This window comes from Dasypus novemcinctus, chromosome 6, assembly GCF_030445035.2.
Source record: "Dasypus novemcinctus isolate mDasNov1 chromosome 6, mDasNov1.1.hap2, whole genome shotgun sequence".
Taxonomy (NCBI): domain Eukaryota; kingdom Metazoa; phylum Chordata; class Mammalia; order Cingulata; family Dasypodidae; genus Dasypus; species Dasypus novemcinctus.
Window position 1 is genome coordinate 52574287 of NC_080678.1, and position 16000 is coordinate 52590286.

The window sequence follows — 16000 nt, forward strand, 5'->3', positions numbered from 1 at the left end:
TTTGGTGATTTCTTCCTGCTTGAAGGGTGATGAAAGAGTCTGAGTATTCAAACAACATTATAAATTTCATTAACATAAGAAAACATTGTACTTTATCAATTACAGTAGATAATATAATTTTGTTTTTCCCAAGTAAACATCATTTAAGAATTTACAGGTTCCTGTAAGGAGCAGGAACCTTACACTTGTTCCAATTGTTTGCCTATTCCAGGCCCTTCAGATACCATTGTCTCTGATGTTTCTTTTAATTTTGAAATAGTAAATTTACTTGTTGACATAATGTCATCAGTACAGTCACTGTCACAAGTTTCTTCTATGCAGCCAAATTCCTTGCCATCAGGCTAGGGCAGAAAGCCTTGAAGAAATGCAAAAGTACAATGTTGACCTTTTCCCACAGTTTTTGCACTTTTTGTGTTCATTCAGGCTTGTTTTCCTTTTAAAAAACACATCTCACTGAATGCTACCACAATACTTTTACAACTTGCTATATGGATACTAGTTCTGTCCCTCATATCTTCATTTTTGATTTTATAAAACTAACCATTTTATTTTAAGACAAAATACACCTTTAATTTCAGTTACCATTCCCACAAACTTTTATCTATTCCAATATTCATTTAACTTTTACCCCTTCCATTTTATCCTATTAAGAAAATAAATTATTCACATCAAATGAAGAACTATTCTTTATAAAGAGACAAAGTAATTTTATTAACCAAGACTTACAATTAGAGAGATCTCATTAACCTTTTAAATTTGGGTAATAGTTTAAGTGCTTATTTTTTATTTATTTTTTTGCCATTTGAATAGAGCTCTTTCAGAACCTTTTATCTACCAAATTATATCACCATCTGGGGGTATCAAATATACACTGACAATGAACAATCACAAAAACCATTACAACACTCTTTGAAACAATTACAACACACACACTGACATTGAACAGACAAACGGAGAAGCAGTTTCAAATCTACTCTCCTAGAATTAATTTCTTCAGTGAATTTAATTTGACTTCCCCAAGCCATATTTGTTTCATGATGCCGTGCTTGAACAAGTTCTGTGGTTTAGATACTTTGATGTAAAGCCACTCTAGAAACCGCAGCTACTGTAACAAGGGCAATAATGCCTGTAAGAGTTGCTATTAATACTACTAGCAACCTTTTTGCACACTTAAACACCTTTTGTAGAATAACAATAGAGCAAGCATATCAGGTGAAAACTCCATCCTGATATAAGATGTGAAGCAATAACTGGCAATTCCTCCTTTGCCAGCTGTTGTTCAGCTTCCTGACTCACATGTTTAATTCATCTCCAAGTGGGAGGTGAAGCTGCTCTAGTCTTCAGAGTGGGGCCCAGCCATGTCGTTTCTAGCATCAAGTTCTCCATCTGCATGACTGGAAGTTCTGGGTTCTACAGGAACTTTCACTGTCTTTTGGTATTCATGATATGGTTTTATTCAATGAGCTGGCATCCACAGAGGACTTTCTCCATCTTCTGGGGAAATACAAGCAAACCCTCTTCCCCAATTTAACAGCTTCCCAGTTGACCATTCATTGGTCAGTGGATCATTCCACCAAATCAAAAGTTTTTCAGACAGAGTTTGGGTTTGAGTTTTAGAATTAGTTTGGAAATGCCTTTCAGCTGCTGTCCCTTCCAGGGTTTTTCCAAGTAAAGACAATTAAGAGTGAATAATGCTTTGTGTAGCTGAACCTGCGGTGTCTCCCTGTCTCCTCCCCCCCCTTTTTTAAAGGATTTATTTACTTATTTCTCTCCCCTCCTGCCCACCCCAGTTGTCTGTACTCTGTATCTATTTGCTGAATCTTGTTTCTTTGTCTGCTTCTGTTGTTGTCAGCGGCATGGGAATCTGTGTCTCTTCTTTTGTTGAGTCATCTTGTTGTGTCAGCTCTGCCTGTGTGCGGCACCATTCCTGGGCAGGCTGCACTTTCTTTCACACTGGGCGGCTCTCCTTATGGGGCACACTCCTTGTGCATGGGGATCCCCTATGTGGAGGACACCCCTGCATGGCACAGCACTCCTTGCAGCATCAACACTGCATGGGCCAGCTCCACACGGGTTGAGGAGGCCCGTGGTTTGTACCGTGGACCTCCCATATGGTAGACAGATGCCCTAACCACTGGGCCAAGTCCCTTTCCGCCCTTATGTTTTTGTAGCATGAGTTTAATGATTTGATTCGTTCCCTTGACAATAGTTTGCCCTTGGGGGTTATAAGGAAGTCCTAAAGTGTGTGAAATACTCCAAGTATCTAGAAACCTTTTAAGGGAGACACTAGTTTAAGCAGGAGCATTGTCTGTTTTTAGCCCCTGGAAGCAAGATAACAGGTACAGTCTTAAGGATATCTACATCTGTGCTTCCTGCTGTGGCGAAGGATAAATTCAAGACACTGCAGAGTGATGGGGAATACCAGGGTTGCTCCACTAATTGGGAAAACCCCCTTTTGGAGGAGAGCTGGGAGCAGGCTCTGTTGGAAGTTTCCTACCAAGGGGGTGGCATTCTTATGGTATTTAGACCAACATAGGTTAGACCAATGATATCCTTTACCACAGCGGGGACACAGCTGAGGTCATTTCAGAGCTGAAATATTCTCTCATAATGGCATTGTTTTTCCCTCAGAACTTTTCCAACACTCTTTTTTCATATGACCAGTTTTTCCACAATTAAACCATTTTCTATTGTAGATGTCAACAGGTTCAATTATTTGTATTTAGAAAGGCCAGGACTCAACAATAATTTTGGGAAGGAGAAAGGATTTATTTATGACTGGCTAGGCTCAGAGCTTCTCATTCAGAATCCAAGCCCTGAATAGAGTTTTGGGTCCTTTTTATACAGATGATATAAGGGTGAGGAGTCAAATGGTGCTTTTATGAAAGAAAATGACTTTTTTTGTTAGTTGTTTGTCTGAGTACCAGATAGGTTTCGAATTAACATATCCCCCACATTCCAGGTAAGTTTGAGTTAACATCTTGCCCACATTCTATCTGGATTCAACTTTGAATACACAATTTAGTCTACATCCTTTGTGAACATTCAAAGCCTATAAGGCCTCTATTATTTAATTGGATTTGTAGGCACACTTGGATACAGAATTAGATAAATTTGAATTTATGCACAGACTATATTATATCCCCCCTTTGAGGCCAAGCTTCAGTTTATTTAAGTCTCAACATCACTATTGTCAGAGTCTGTCTGGACTGACTGGTATGTATATAGAGTTTGAATTGTTAAATTCTTTTCCCGGGACTGGAGTCATTGCCATATTTATGAAGGGCAGGACTGTAGCTTCTCACCGTCCATATGTGCAGCTCAGGACACATACAGCTCAGGTTATCTATGAAGAGGTGAAGAGCCTACCACCCATAGGCCACATCATTTCCAGAACACCTCTTACTGATTTTCAGTCCTGCCATAGCCTGAGTGATTATTGTTGCACATTGACTCTCTGTCCCTACATTGTGGCACGATTTAATATATCCAATCAAATCCACTTTACCTTCATAATCCCTATATCTTTCTGATGATCCTGATTAGCATTTGCATAAGCCATTAGCTACAAAAGAGTATCTGCAGCTTCTATGTTATTGACCTGTCTTTTGATAGCCTCTTGTAACTGAGCAATAAAGTGAGGGTAGGGTTCTTTAGGTCCCGGTAATATTTTTTGGAATGACACTGGAGGATGGCCTTTAAACTCAATCTTTTCCCAGGCCCTTAAGCAACAGCATTGTACCTGTGCAATGGCTTGATCATTCATCACTAATTGCTGATCTACTCCCACCCAGTCCCCCACTCCCACTAACTGACCCAAGGAAATGGGGATATTATGGTCTCTACTATGAGCAGCCTAGGTCTCTGCATTGTCTGCCCACCAGGCTTTGAATTGTAAAATTTCTCCAGGCCATAAGGTGGTATGATCTATCACAGAGCATTCAGCTGGAATCAGCCTAGAGCCTTCAGAAAGCCCCTGCACTGCATCATAGGAAAAAGGAGAATTTGTTGCACTGCTGCTTTTAACTCTTTCAATATTTTAAATGGGAAAGATTCATGGGTGAATGTGGGAAGCTGCCTCTGGCACTGGTGTTGTATTGGCCATCTTGTTGCTAAGCACTATTTTTAGATACTAACCCGGTTAAGTTTCTATTTCCCCACCCACGCTGTAGTAATTAAGTTTCTATCCTCACAGCCACTCCCCCGGGCTCCGATTGGGCACTCCCTAAAGAGCGCCAAAGTCTTTCCCGCCTTGCACATCTGCAGAGGGTTGTTTTGAAACGTCCGCGAAAAGACTTCATGACGTGGACCAATTAGATCTGTGGCGCGAAACCTCATTCATTCCTGGCTATAATTGACCCTCAATAAACGAGACTTGATCAGAATCCTGTCTTGTCTCCATTCTTTGTGTCTCTTGTCCCTTTCATTCCCACTCCCTCCCTCAGGTCTTGGTTCAACTGATCCATGGGTCGGGTCAGGTGAACTCATAAACTCCATTTGGGTTTTTAAGATCTACTCTGGGAGTTATTCTTTCTTGTATGTTAACTGGAAAGTCCATTTGAAATGCCTCCAAATCACCCTGCCTTCTAGCCTGTAAGATGCCCTGCTGTAAAGTGGGCAACTTTGACTGAGTGTCTCCAGATATGGGAGGGGGAGAGGGTGTCAGTGGAGGGGAATCTGATTTTCTAAAGTCAGTTAATGAAGGGGCTGAATGCAAGACAATGGGAGGACTTTCCTCACATTCTGACTTCATCCTCTTCTGTTGACATGGGTTCTAAAACAGATTAATTATAATCAAAGTGGACCAAATAGTAATAGGGAGAGGAACACCTTGTACAAGTAATTTTTCTAACTCTTTTCCCACTTTTCCCAGTCTAATTCAAACTTCCTATTGCTAGGAACCATGAGCAATAATTTTCTATAACCTATAAGAGTTCCAAAAAGAAGGCTCAGAGACCTTAGCTCCTTTAGCTTTGAGAAGTTGTTTCAAGAGACATACATACAGGTAATATTTTGTTGAACTGTCTCTGTTTCCCATCATAACTCTCCTGGAATACCCGAGAGTGTCCTTACTAACTGAGGACTTGGAAGGCGTTCTAAACCACTTGGGGCTGCATGCCATGTCAGCACCTTTACTTTCACCTGAAGCGATTCTTCTTCCTTTTGGGCCCCGCCTTGGGCAGCAGTTGCTGCGCTAAGTCAGCAATCAGTTGCCTTGAAGGGAAGGTGATGCAACTTTATGAAATAAAGGACAGAGAGAGAGACAAGAGGAGATAAAGAGGGGTTCCAGGGACTCCTAGCTTCTGAAACTGAGAGCCTGAACCCTAGTTTCCACATTGTATTTACTTAGAAACTAACAAGCAGCTGTGCTATCAGAACAGCAACATCTACAATAAGGCAACATCTACAATAGAACAGCTGCGCACATTTTACTATAATAAGGCACAGGTTATACAAAGCTCAAACTCTTCCTCACACAAATACTTTCTTGTGCTCACTAGATGGAGTTCCATATGCTCAAGGCCTGGGGTTCCTAAGCCTGCAATTTTGTCTGCATTATAGAAATGTTTTAATTTAAAACCATGTTCCTACAACAACCTGTGAACCGCAAATCTGTATTGTGAGTTCCTAGGCAGGAGCAGACTGGCAATGTTGAAGCAAACATAGATTAGTATAGAAGAGAGAATTTTACACACATAGCATAGGGAAATACTTCACTTTAGAATCACCCAGATGGAAAATTCCCAGTTTCTGCCCATGCCAGAAAACTTGTGCAGCAACCTCCAACTTTGTTCCTGTAGGAAAATCCCTGGACTGATGCTAGGTATGGAGCTAAGGGTTCCAGAGAAGCCTTGCCCCTGACAAGACAAAAACTGGGGCTGCTCTGTGGGCTGCAGCACTTTCGTTACCTTCCAGCAAGGGGTAAAGCCCTGAGGGCCTTTGTTTTCACTCAAAGGACCGGAGTGTTGGCAGGCAGCTAGGAATAGAAAGGGACTTTTAATCTTAATTGATGGCATCTGAAGAGGTTCCTTATTCTATAGGGCAGAGGCTTAGTAAATGGCCTAGGATCTTGATGCCCTATTCACTGCCCTTGTTGGGCACAACTGAGGTTAGAAGAGGTCTGGAGTGCAGGCTAGGGCCAAGAATTGGTTAATTATGAAATTAACAATATTACCTGCCAAGTCAAGGGTCAGCGGAGGCCTCCTGGTTCATTGTTCCTGGGTGGCTATAGGTGACTTCCATCCTCACCTGGGGCAAGGCCAATAATGGTCGGTGCTGGCACAGCTTGTGCCAGGTTCCTGCAGACATGGAGGCTGGATTCGGGTATCCCTGACATGATGATGTCTTTAACAGTGACAGTTAAAAGGTGAACCTGCTTCTGGGCCCCATGCCTGCCCCTTCTCACCTGCTTCACCTCAGCAACTCAGTCTTGATTGTTGAAAACTGCAAAGGCTGTTTTAAAAGGGAGTAAATTGGGGGGCCCAGGGAATTATCTGCAGGTTTCTGTGGGTATCCAAGGAAGACTGAGGCTCCTAGGAGGATCTGTCCTTCTCTAGAGTTAGAATCTACAAGACAGAATTTTTATTGCCTCTGACAACTTGCCTTGAAATAAGGCTGGGTTTTCATCCTGCCTCGGTGTAACTCCTTGAGCTTATAATTGATTTTCTTATCCTTTAAGGAGACATGGCCACACAATCTCTGGCCCTCAGATCTTTCTGTCCTCTCCTCTCTTACACAGGTTTAACTGGAAGTCAGGGTCTCATACAGAGACCACTTTCAGCCACATTGCAGCCATGTGGTGTGGCAGGAAAGATTAGCCTCTTCCCTTTTAGACCATCAGTAGCAGGTTGTCCCAATTAGAAGCCACCCATTATCCTAGGGGAGGACAAACGCATTCATCATTCCTTGTATCATCCCACTGCTAGATCTGGTTGCATGGATTGCTCACTGAGCCAGCATTCTGGAGGTCAGGAGACCTGCTTGCTGACACTACATTTGAGGGATCAGAAGCCTTATGTCTCTGGGTATCTGCAGAGCCTTAGAAGTCTTAGGGAAGTCTGGCTCTGTTTCCCAGACTGAACGACCTAGCCAGACACTAGGAAAGGGACTGGCTAGGGACCTTTCATTAGCCTACTTTGAAGAGGTCTTAGGAGATAGCCATGATGAGCAAGCTCATCTCATGCCCACTCCCAAGGACTGATTTCTGTAGTTAAGCTTTTTTTTTTAATAATATTTATCTTTTATTTATTTCTCTCCCCTTCCTTGCACACTTCTCCCCCCGGTTGTCTGCTCTCTGTGTCCATTCACTGTGTGCTCTTCTGTGACTGCTTTTATCCTTATCAGTGGCCCTGGGAATCTGTGTTGTTGTTTTTTTTGTAGCATCATCTTGCTGCATCAGCTCTCTGTGTGTGTGGCACCATCCCTGGGCAGGCTGCACTTTTTTCGCACTGGGAAGCTCTCCTTACGGGGCACACTCCCCATACATGGGGGTCCCCTACGCAGGGGACAACCCTGCATGGCATGGCACTCCTTGTGCACATCAGCACTGTGCATGGGCCAGCTCCACACAGGTCAAGGAGGCCCAGGGTTTGAACCACAGAACTCCCATATGGTAGGTGGATGCCCTATCCATTGGGCCAAGTCCGCTTTCCTGCAGGTAAACCTGACATTAAAAGGCAAGCAATAGGGTGCCTGTCCACCACATGGGAGGTCTCAGGTTCCCTTCCCTGAGCCTCCTAAAGAAGACAAGCAAGAGAGCAAGCTGATGTGACAGGCTGTTGTGGTGAACTGATGCAAAAAGATGACAAGGAACTGATACAGAGAGCAAAAAGTGAGTGCAAAACTCTGTGGGGAGAGAAATTAATAAAATAAATCTTTTTTAAAAAAGTCAAGCAGAGAATGATCTGTGGTTTACAAGCAACCAGCCTCAGAGGCCCTGAGGGTAATGGATTAGAAGGAACTTCAGGGCCTCACCAAAAAATCAAAAGAAGCCACAAGCAGGCCTTAATAAAAAGTTTACACTCACTCATCTTAGTCCATTGTCAGGGAGCATTACTTGCCTCTGTCTCCTGCCTTAGCTCAACAAATAATGTTAGTGGAAAGCTCTGGGTTCTGGGCTTCTGGTTCTTGGCTTATGTCGCATTACAAAAGTTAAGGACATGCCATAGGGTAGGCAAGGCTGTGAAGAGTTTATTAGGAAACAAGAAAATGAGAAAACCACACGGTCTGAGGCACGGACCGCAGGCATGCTGAAGAGTGAGACATGCTTGTGGGGCCCCAGGTCAGGCCTTTTAAAGTCTTTTCTCCTCCCCCTTCATGATGTTGGGGGAGGAGCCCCAGCTGTTTGCCATTCTGATTGGGCACCCCAACTGTCAGTTTCCAGGGGACCAATGGTGAGGCCTTCTCAGAGAATTGGGGGCTTTCCTTTGACCACAAACGGGATTCTCATTCCAAATGGGATTCTCATGGCTAGAGTCCTGCGGGATGCCTCAGGAGGTTTCCAAGCCAGGATACACAGCTTTGTGGTCTGCTGGCCATGTTGTCTGCCATGTCTTCAGTTGTCACCCAAGTGTTCCTTTTCCCTATATTAACCTGCCTCATTCCTGTTTCTTCACATCTTCTCCAGAACTTATTTTTTTGTTTTATTCTGTTTTTGAATAATGGCTATCCTATGCAGTGTGAGATGATGATAGCTCATTGTTGTTTTGCTTTGCATTTACCTAATATATAGTGATAGTGAACATTTTTTCATGTGCTTTTGGCCATTTATGTTTCCAATTTGGAAAAATGTCTAAGTCTTTTGCCAATTTTCAAATTGAATTGTTTACTCTTTTATTGTTGAGTTGTATGATCTCTTTATATAGAATGGGCATGGATATGTGGTTTCCAAATAGTTTCTCTCATTGAGTGGGCTGCCTTTTCAGCTTCTTGACAAAGTCCTTTGCATCACAACAGTGTCTGAGTTTGAGCAGGTCCCTTTTATCCATGCTTTCCTTTGCTGCTTGTGCTTTCAGTGTAAGGATTAATAATGCACTACCTACCAACAAGTCTTTAAGATGTTTCCTACATTTTCTTCTAGAAGCTCTATGGTTATTCCTTTAATATTTAGGTCTTTGATCCATTTTGAGTTACTTTTTTTATAGGGTGTGAGATAGGGGTCCTTTTTCTTTCTTTTTGACTATGGGTATCAGTTCTCCCAGCCCCTTTTGTTGAAAAGATTGTTATTGACCAGCTGGGTGGGTTTGACGGGCTTGTCAGAAATCACTTGGCCATAGATGTGAGGATCTGTTTCTGAACCATTAATTTGGCTCCACTGATCTATGTGTCTATCTTTATGCCGGTGCTTTCCTGTTTTTACCACTGTAGCTAGGTAATATTATTCAAAACCTGGAAGCAAAAGCCCTCCAACTTTGCTTTTCTCTTTTAAGATGTTTCTGAATGATTAGGGTCCTATACCTTCCAAATAAATCTGACAAATTATGTTTTCCACTTCTTTAAAAAAATGCTGATGAAGTTTTTTCAGGATTATATTGAATTCATATATCCTTTGGGTAGACTTGTCATCTTAATGATATTTAGTATTCTAATCCATGAGCAAGGAATATTCTTCCAATTATTTAGGACTTTTAAAAAATTTCTCTTAGCAACGAGTTGTAGTTTTCTGACTACAAGTGCTTTACCTCTTTGATTAAGTTTATTCCTAAATATTTCAAATATTTGATTCTTATATTAGTAGTATGAATGATTTTCCCCCTGACTTCTTCCTCAGTATGTGCATTACTAGTGTATAGAAATACCAATGATTTTTGCATATTGATCTTGTATCTAGACACAATACTGATACTGTTTAATAGTTCTAGCAGCTTTGTTTTATATTTCTCAGGACTTTTACCTGTGTATAGCAACAGTTTTATTTCTTCCTCTCTGATTTGGATGCCTTTTATTTTTTTTTCTTCCTTGATTGCTTTAGCTAGAAATTCTAGTACTCTCTTGACCAATAGTAATGACAGTGGGTATCCTTGTCTTGTCCCTACTCCAGTGAGAAAGTTTTCAGTATTCACCATTGAGTACAATGTTAGCTATGGGTTTTTCATATATGGCCTTTACCATGCTGAGAAAGTTTCCTTCAATTCAAATTTTTCCTCATTTTTGATTGGGCTTTATATTAGTTTCCTTGGGTCATTGTAACAAAGTACCATAAACTTGGTGGCTTAAAATATTAGAATTGTATTTCCTCATAGTCCCGGAGACTAGAAGTCTGAAATCAAGGTGTTGGTAGGTCCATGCTTTCTGTGCAGACTCTAGAGGAGGATCACTCCCTGCATCTTTCTAGCTTCTGGTGCCTGCCTGGTGATCCTTGGCTTATACCTGTATCACTTGAGTCTCTGCCTCTGTCATCACATCTTCCTTGTGTGTGTCTCCTCAGTATCTCCCTATCTCCAAATCTTCCTCTTCTCTTAAGGAAACGTGATGGTTAGGCTATTGTGTCATCTAAGCCAGGTAACTGTGCCTAGTTGTTTGGTCAAGGAAGCACTGGGCTAACTGTAATACAAAGGTATTTATGGACTTTGGTCACCATTGACTTCCTGCAGTGGTAAATCATAGATAGCTGGTTCTAATTACATCAGTCAGGGAGATTACCATCAGCAATGAGTGACGTTTAACCCAATCAGTTGAATGCCTTAAAAGGGGAAGTGATTCCAGCATTGAGACAGAACTTCCCAGCTCATCTTTGGACAGCCAACATCTTCCAGAACTCGTCAAGAACCTTCATTATACTTTCATTGCAGCCCCTGGTTGCAACCTGCTTGTGGAACCTGGACTTGTGCATCCCCACAGCTGCACAGAAACTCTTAAAGAATTGCATACTGTTGACAGGTATCTCTTGCTGATTCTGTTTCTCTAGAGATCCTTGACTAATACAGCTTGGTTCCAGGAGTGGTTCTTGAGGAACAGAGTCTTAAACATGGGGTGTCTGAGGTGGTTCTGGAAGTTTTGCAATTGTCTCTCTACTCTAACTGTTCTCAAGGGTACTGACGACTCGACTCCCTTTCCAATAATGAAGAGGCCTCTAAAGTCCATAGGGCCAGTTGGCAATTGAGATACCCAAAATAGCGTCACTGGATTCCCCTACTTCCATGCTTATCAGAAGCAAGGATCTGGGTGAGAGTGTTTTCACCACCTTAACAGAGTTTGGTAGAGTCAAACAGTGTAATGATGTTGGCTGGCTCCTCCTAGATACTCTGCATAGTGTTACAAAATAAAGAAATGAGTTAAAGGCTTTAAATTTGAAACTTAAACACAGAACAGATGATGTGAAAGTTTCTATGTGTGTTCTGAAAGAAAATCTTGTCTCCTGTAGCCACAGGCTCGAAATATCTGAGAACCAAACTCAGAATCTCATAGTAGAAGTAGCAGAGTTACATAGGAAACTAAAATCTCAGCCCTGAAGGGTTTCTGCAGTTAAAGTGAAGGCATTGATTGGAAAGGAGTGGAATCCAGAGAACTGGGATGGACATTTATGGGATGATAATAATATTGGTGGTGACATTGGAACCCTGAATTCTGCTGAGACTTTACCAGATAAGCTTACCATGGCCTGCCCTGTCTAGACCATACCTTGTCAACCTTGTATCATCCAGCCTCCAACCTGCCCAGGGAGTCTGAAACAACTTCCAGCCCTGAGGTGGGTACCAACCAAACTGAAGCCTGCCCTGCCCAGCCTCTGTGCTGCCCCAGGGAGTCTGGACCTCTTCCCAGCCCTGAGGCCTGTACCAGCCAAACTCCAACATGCACTGCCCAACCTGAGGAAACTGCCTTCCACCACCTTCCTGAAGAGACTAATCCATTCTCACCAGAAGAAAATGTAAGGGAATGCCCTGTGTTGAGTAGTTTGTAAGGCAACTATCTAATAATGAATTTTAACTTATTTCTGTGTTTCTGTTGCTAGAAATGATCTTTTCCATATCCATTTTTCCCTCCTACTGAGGTGCCTTTTCAAGTAGATAGTTTTTGAAGTCCTAAAATGACCCTCACTACCGAACTGAAATTAAGAGTTTAGTTGAGTTATAGGCAAGTTTTTCCTTTATATTCATACTCAGCTTTATATAAATGCTGAAAGACAGGGTTTGACCATTTGTGGTAAATTCACATCTGAGTACAGCAGAAGAACAGCTTGCATTGAGATATTTTCACTGATAGTTGGTTAATTGCATTATGTTACAATATGCCCAAACAGTATGTCATGGCAAAAATAATAAATATGAATATGCAAGTTTGTTACAGTTGTTGTGGTTAGGGGGCTGTGGAATTTTCCTCTCAGGTGGGGGTGGTCACAGGCTCCTACTTCTCCACAAGATGGCCTAGCATGTCTAAGGTTGTGACACCCAATTTGCCCTGACACACAGTAGAAGAGGGAATTCAAAGGCTTAGGGAGATTGGAATGCTAGAATGTATTTACCATTTGAGAGCTGCCCACCCACCCCAGGAATGTCCAGAGGACACACCTTTAACCAGGACTATGAGGAATAAATTTGTAAGACTAACTCCATCTTCCCTGAAGAGCTTTGTGGTTGTTCTTCTCTGTAGTCATGATATTACTGTATGGAGGTCTGTGATGGATTTAGAATCCTTAAGCATTATTGGGATGATTGGATGTTGGTCTGGTAAAAGTCAAGTATGGGCAGTCAATTGCTGAGTCAAGGTGGGCATGGCTACTGTAATGAGAGGCAGATTCCAAAAGTCACTCAAAATAGTCTGAGTTGAGTGGAGCTATGGCATTATCTAATACATCATGGGGTACCTAGCAGCGAAATAGATGGGCACTCTACTAAATTTCTTCTGGATCTGTATAAACACAAGAGTTCTAGGTCAAGTGACTGAAACCCTAACTCAAATTACAGTGGCAGAGAATCATGGCCCCTTAATCAATTCCCAGACTTGAGACACTTTACAGACCCAGAACCCCTTCAATGGGGAGGATTCCAGGTCTCTTTGGGGAAGGATCCTGTTAAACTGCCCAAAATTTATACTGTTAATCTTCCTCCCACCTTTCCCAAAGAGATCTATGGCCTTTTACCAGAGTAACTGTGTACTGGGGACAAGGAAATGATCAGACATTTCAGGGATTATTAGACTCTGGCTCAGAAATGACATTTATTCCAGGTGACCCAAAACATCACTTTGGTCCACCAGTCTGAGTAGGGGCTAATGGAGGTCAGGTGATTAATGGAGTTTTAGTTCAGGTCCATCTGACAGTTGGAGCAGTGCATCCCCAGACCCATTCTGTGGTTATTTCCCCAGTTCCAGAAGGCATAATTGGAATAGAAATACTCAGTAACTGGCAGAATCCCCACGTTGGATCCCTGACTTGTGGAGTGAAGTCTATTATGGTTGGAAAGGCCAAGTGGAAGCCACTAGAAATGCCCCTACCTAACAAAATAGTAAATGAAAAGCAATACCGGATTTGGGGAGAAATTAGTTCCACCATCAAGGATTTGAAGGATGCAGGGTGGTGATTCCCACCACATCCCCATTAAACTCTCCTATTTGGCCTGTACAGAAAACAGAAAAGACTTGAAAAACTCTGAAAGCACACTGTAAAAGTACAAAGCATTATTTTAGTACTACTAAACCATCTGGGAGAAAAAGAGTTTTACTTGCTTAGTTTGGAATTTGACTTGGAATCGGCCACTTAGCACATTACAATAGATACTCTGAATGAATGCCACTGATAAGGATAGAAGTGGTCACAGAAGAACACACAACAAATGGACACAGAGAGCAGACAATGGGGAGGTTTGGGTGGAAGTGGAGAGAAATAAATAAAAAATAAAAGCAAACAAACAAAAAAAAAAACAACCTAAATTTTAAACCTTCTTTACTTTGAGGTCTGGGTTACTGCCTTCTTCATTCCACACTCACCTACCCATGACTGTGGTGCTGACCATTTGTTCAACTTCTAGGCAAAATTTTATTTTCATATGTCACATTTGGGAGAGGTATCCTTTGGGAAATTATTTCAGGTGTTATTCATTAGAGAAGAATTAGTCACGTTCCTAGATGGACATGACCACTGATGCATCTGATCTTATCAGCCTCAAACTACCAACTGGCTCCCAAAGCAGTCAAATTCCTTTCCTGAGGAAAGCCTCCCTAAGAAATGAAGTCACAGGTGCTGGGGAAGTTTTGCAAGCTGAGCCAAGCCTGCCCTCTTGTGGCAAAAGGAAAAATGACTTTTCCTTCTCAATTGTGACATTTGGTGGCTCTTCCTTTCCCTGTGTCTTAGAGAAGAATTCCAAGTTGAAAGAATATCTAGTCCTTTCCTTGCTCTGAGGATCTGAGGGGGAACATCAAGTTTTGCTCCACAGAATACACATCAAAGCCAGTTGAAAACAGAGTCAGAGCCCGTACCAACTTGTCCCAGGTCTTTTAGGCAAAAGTTCCAACCTCGCAAAAGTTCCACCTCTCAGAGGCTGAGTTAACTTAACTAGGTCAATGAAGCCACATCATAAGGATACAAAGGGTCTACACTGTTGTGTCAGGGGAAAGAAGCTTCTAGAAAAGGCAAATGTACAACATGGCCCAACTAGTAAGAACCAATGTGCAACATCCCCACCTTTAGACTGGTCCACACACTGAAGGAATCCCCAGAGAAAAGTGTGGAAAAGAGGCAAAGAGCACAACAGGCAAGTGATGGCAGCCCCTACTCATTCTTCAGCTTACGGTCTGGTGAGTGGGAGCTTTACTGACCACAAAAGATCCCCACTCACTGTCTCTTCCTCCCCAGCCCTAAGAAATCCTGCATGTGCCTGGCCAAACCACATTGTCTTGGTTCAAGCAACAAGAAGAGCTCCCTGGGGACATATGGCCAGTGGGGGAGGGGGGCACCCTCCTGCACACACACACCCTTTGCCTCTAGTACATTTTTACTCCTTCCTGTGAGTGTAAGAAAAATCACACTGATTCCATTTCACTCCCTAGAGTTTCCCAGATGTTATTTGAGCATCTAATTTTCTTTAGCTACATGAAGAAGTACTCTCATTCTTCATACATTTAGTCTATGTTCATATACCTAGTGAGACTCACTATGTTCCAGGCCCTGGGTTAGATTCTGGGTAGACAGAGACAGGTAAAGTAGCCCCTTCCCTCAAACTCCCACCCTAGTGGGAGAGATCTTACTGGGGCTCCAAATCTATGTTCCAGGGGCCCTATCAGGAGACCTGCTTGCTTGTTGTGACTGTTTGGTATTGTTTGTGAATTCCAAAAGTAGATATTGTGTTATGGTTGTGAACTGTTCCTCTGGGCATATTAGATTATATTACAATCAGAGGTTTCACTTGGTTATTAAATCAAGATTAGGGCTTTTATTTGACCACATCATTAGGGCATGTAGGGTTGAGTCCCCAGCCCCTTGGTGGGAACAAAACACTCTCACATGGAAGGAAATACATGGAGAAGGAGAATACAGAAGCAGATATGCAGGAAGAGAGAGTGCTCAATAGACATGGCCCTGGGAAGAGAGATGAGCCTTAGGACAGCCTACAGCTGAGATTGGAAGAAACTGGGACCATGGAGCTTTAAGAGACAAGAGGAAGGCTCAACACTAGTGGACATCATCCACCACATTTCATTAACAGATGGTAACAGACTTTGGGAGAGAAAGTACCTCTTAATGGTACCTTGATTTGGACACTTTAGGGCCTTATAAATCTAAGTGTCTACCCCAAATAAATAGCCTTTTTAAAAGCTGACAGATTTCTGGTATTTTGCATCAGTTCCCTTTATCTGACTACTACAGTTGCCTCATCTCTACAGTGGAGGAGGAGTTTGACCAACAGTCCTCAAATCCACGGTCCTGCCTGCAGCCCACGGGTTACCTGCATAGGGCTTGAGGGCTGCCAAGTCTCCACCCACAGCCTCACTAACGTGGTGCCTGCAGGATAAATTATGAAGCTAGTGTTTCCAAACATCTCTAACCTTCCTTACTCTTGAGATGTGG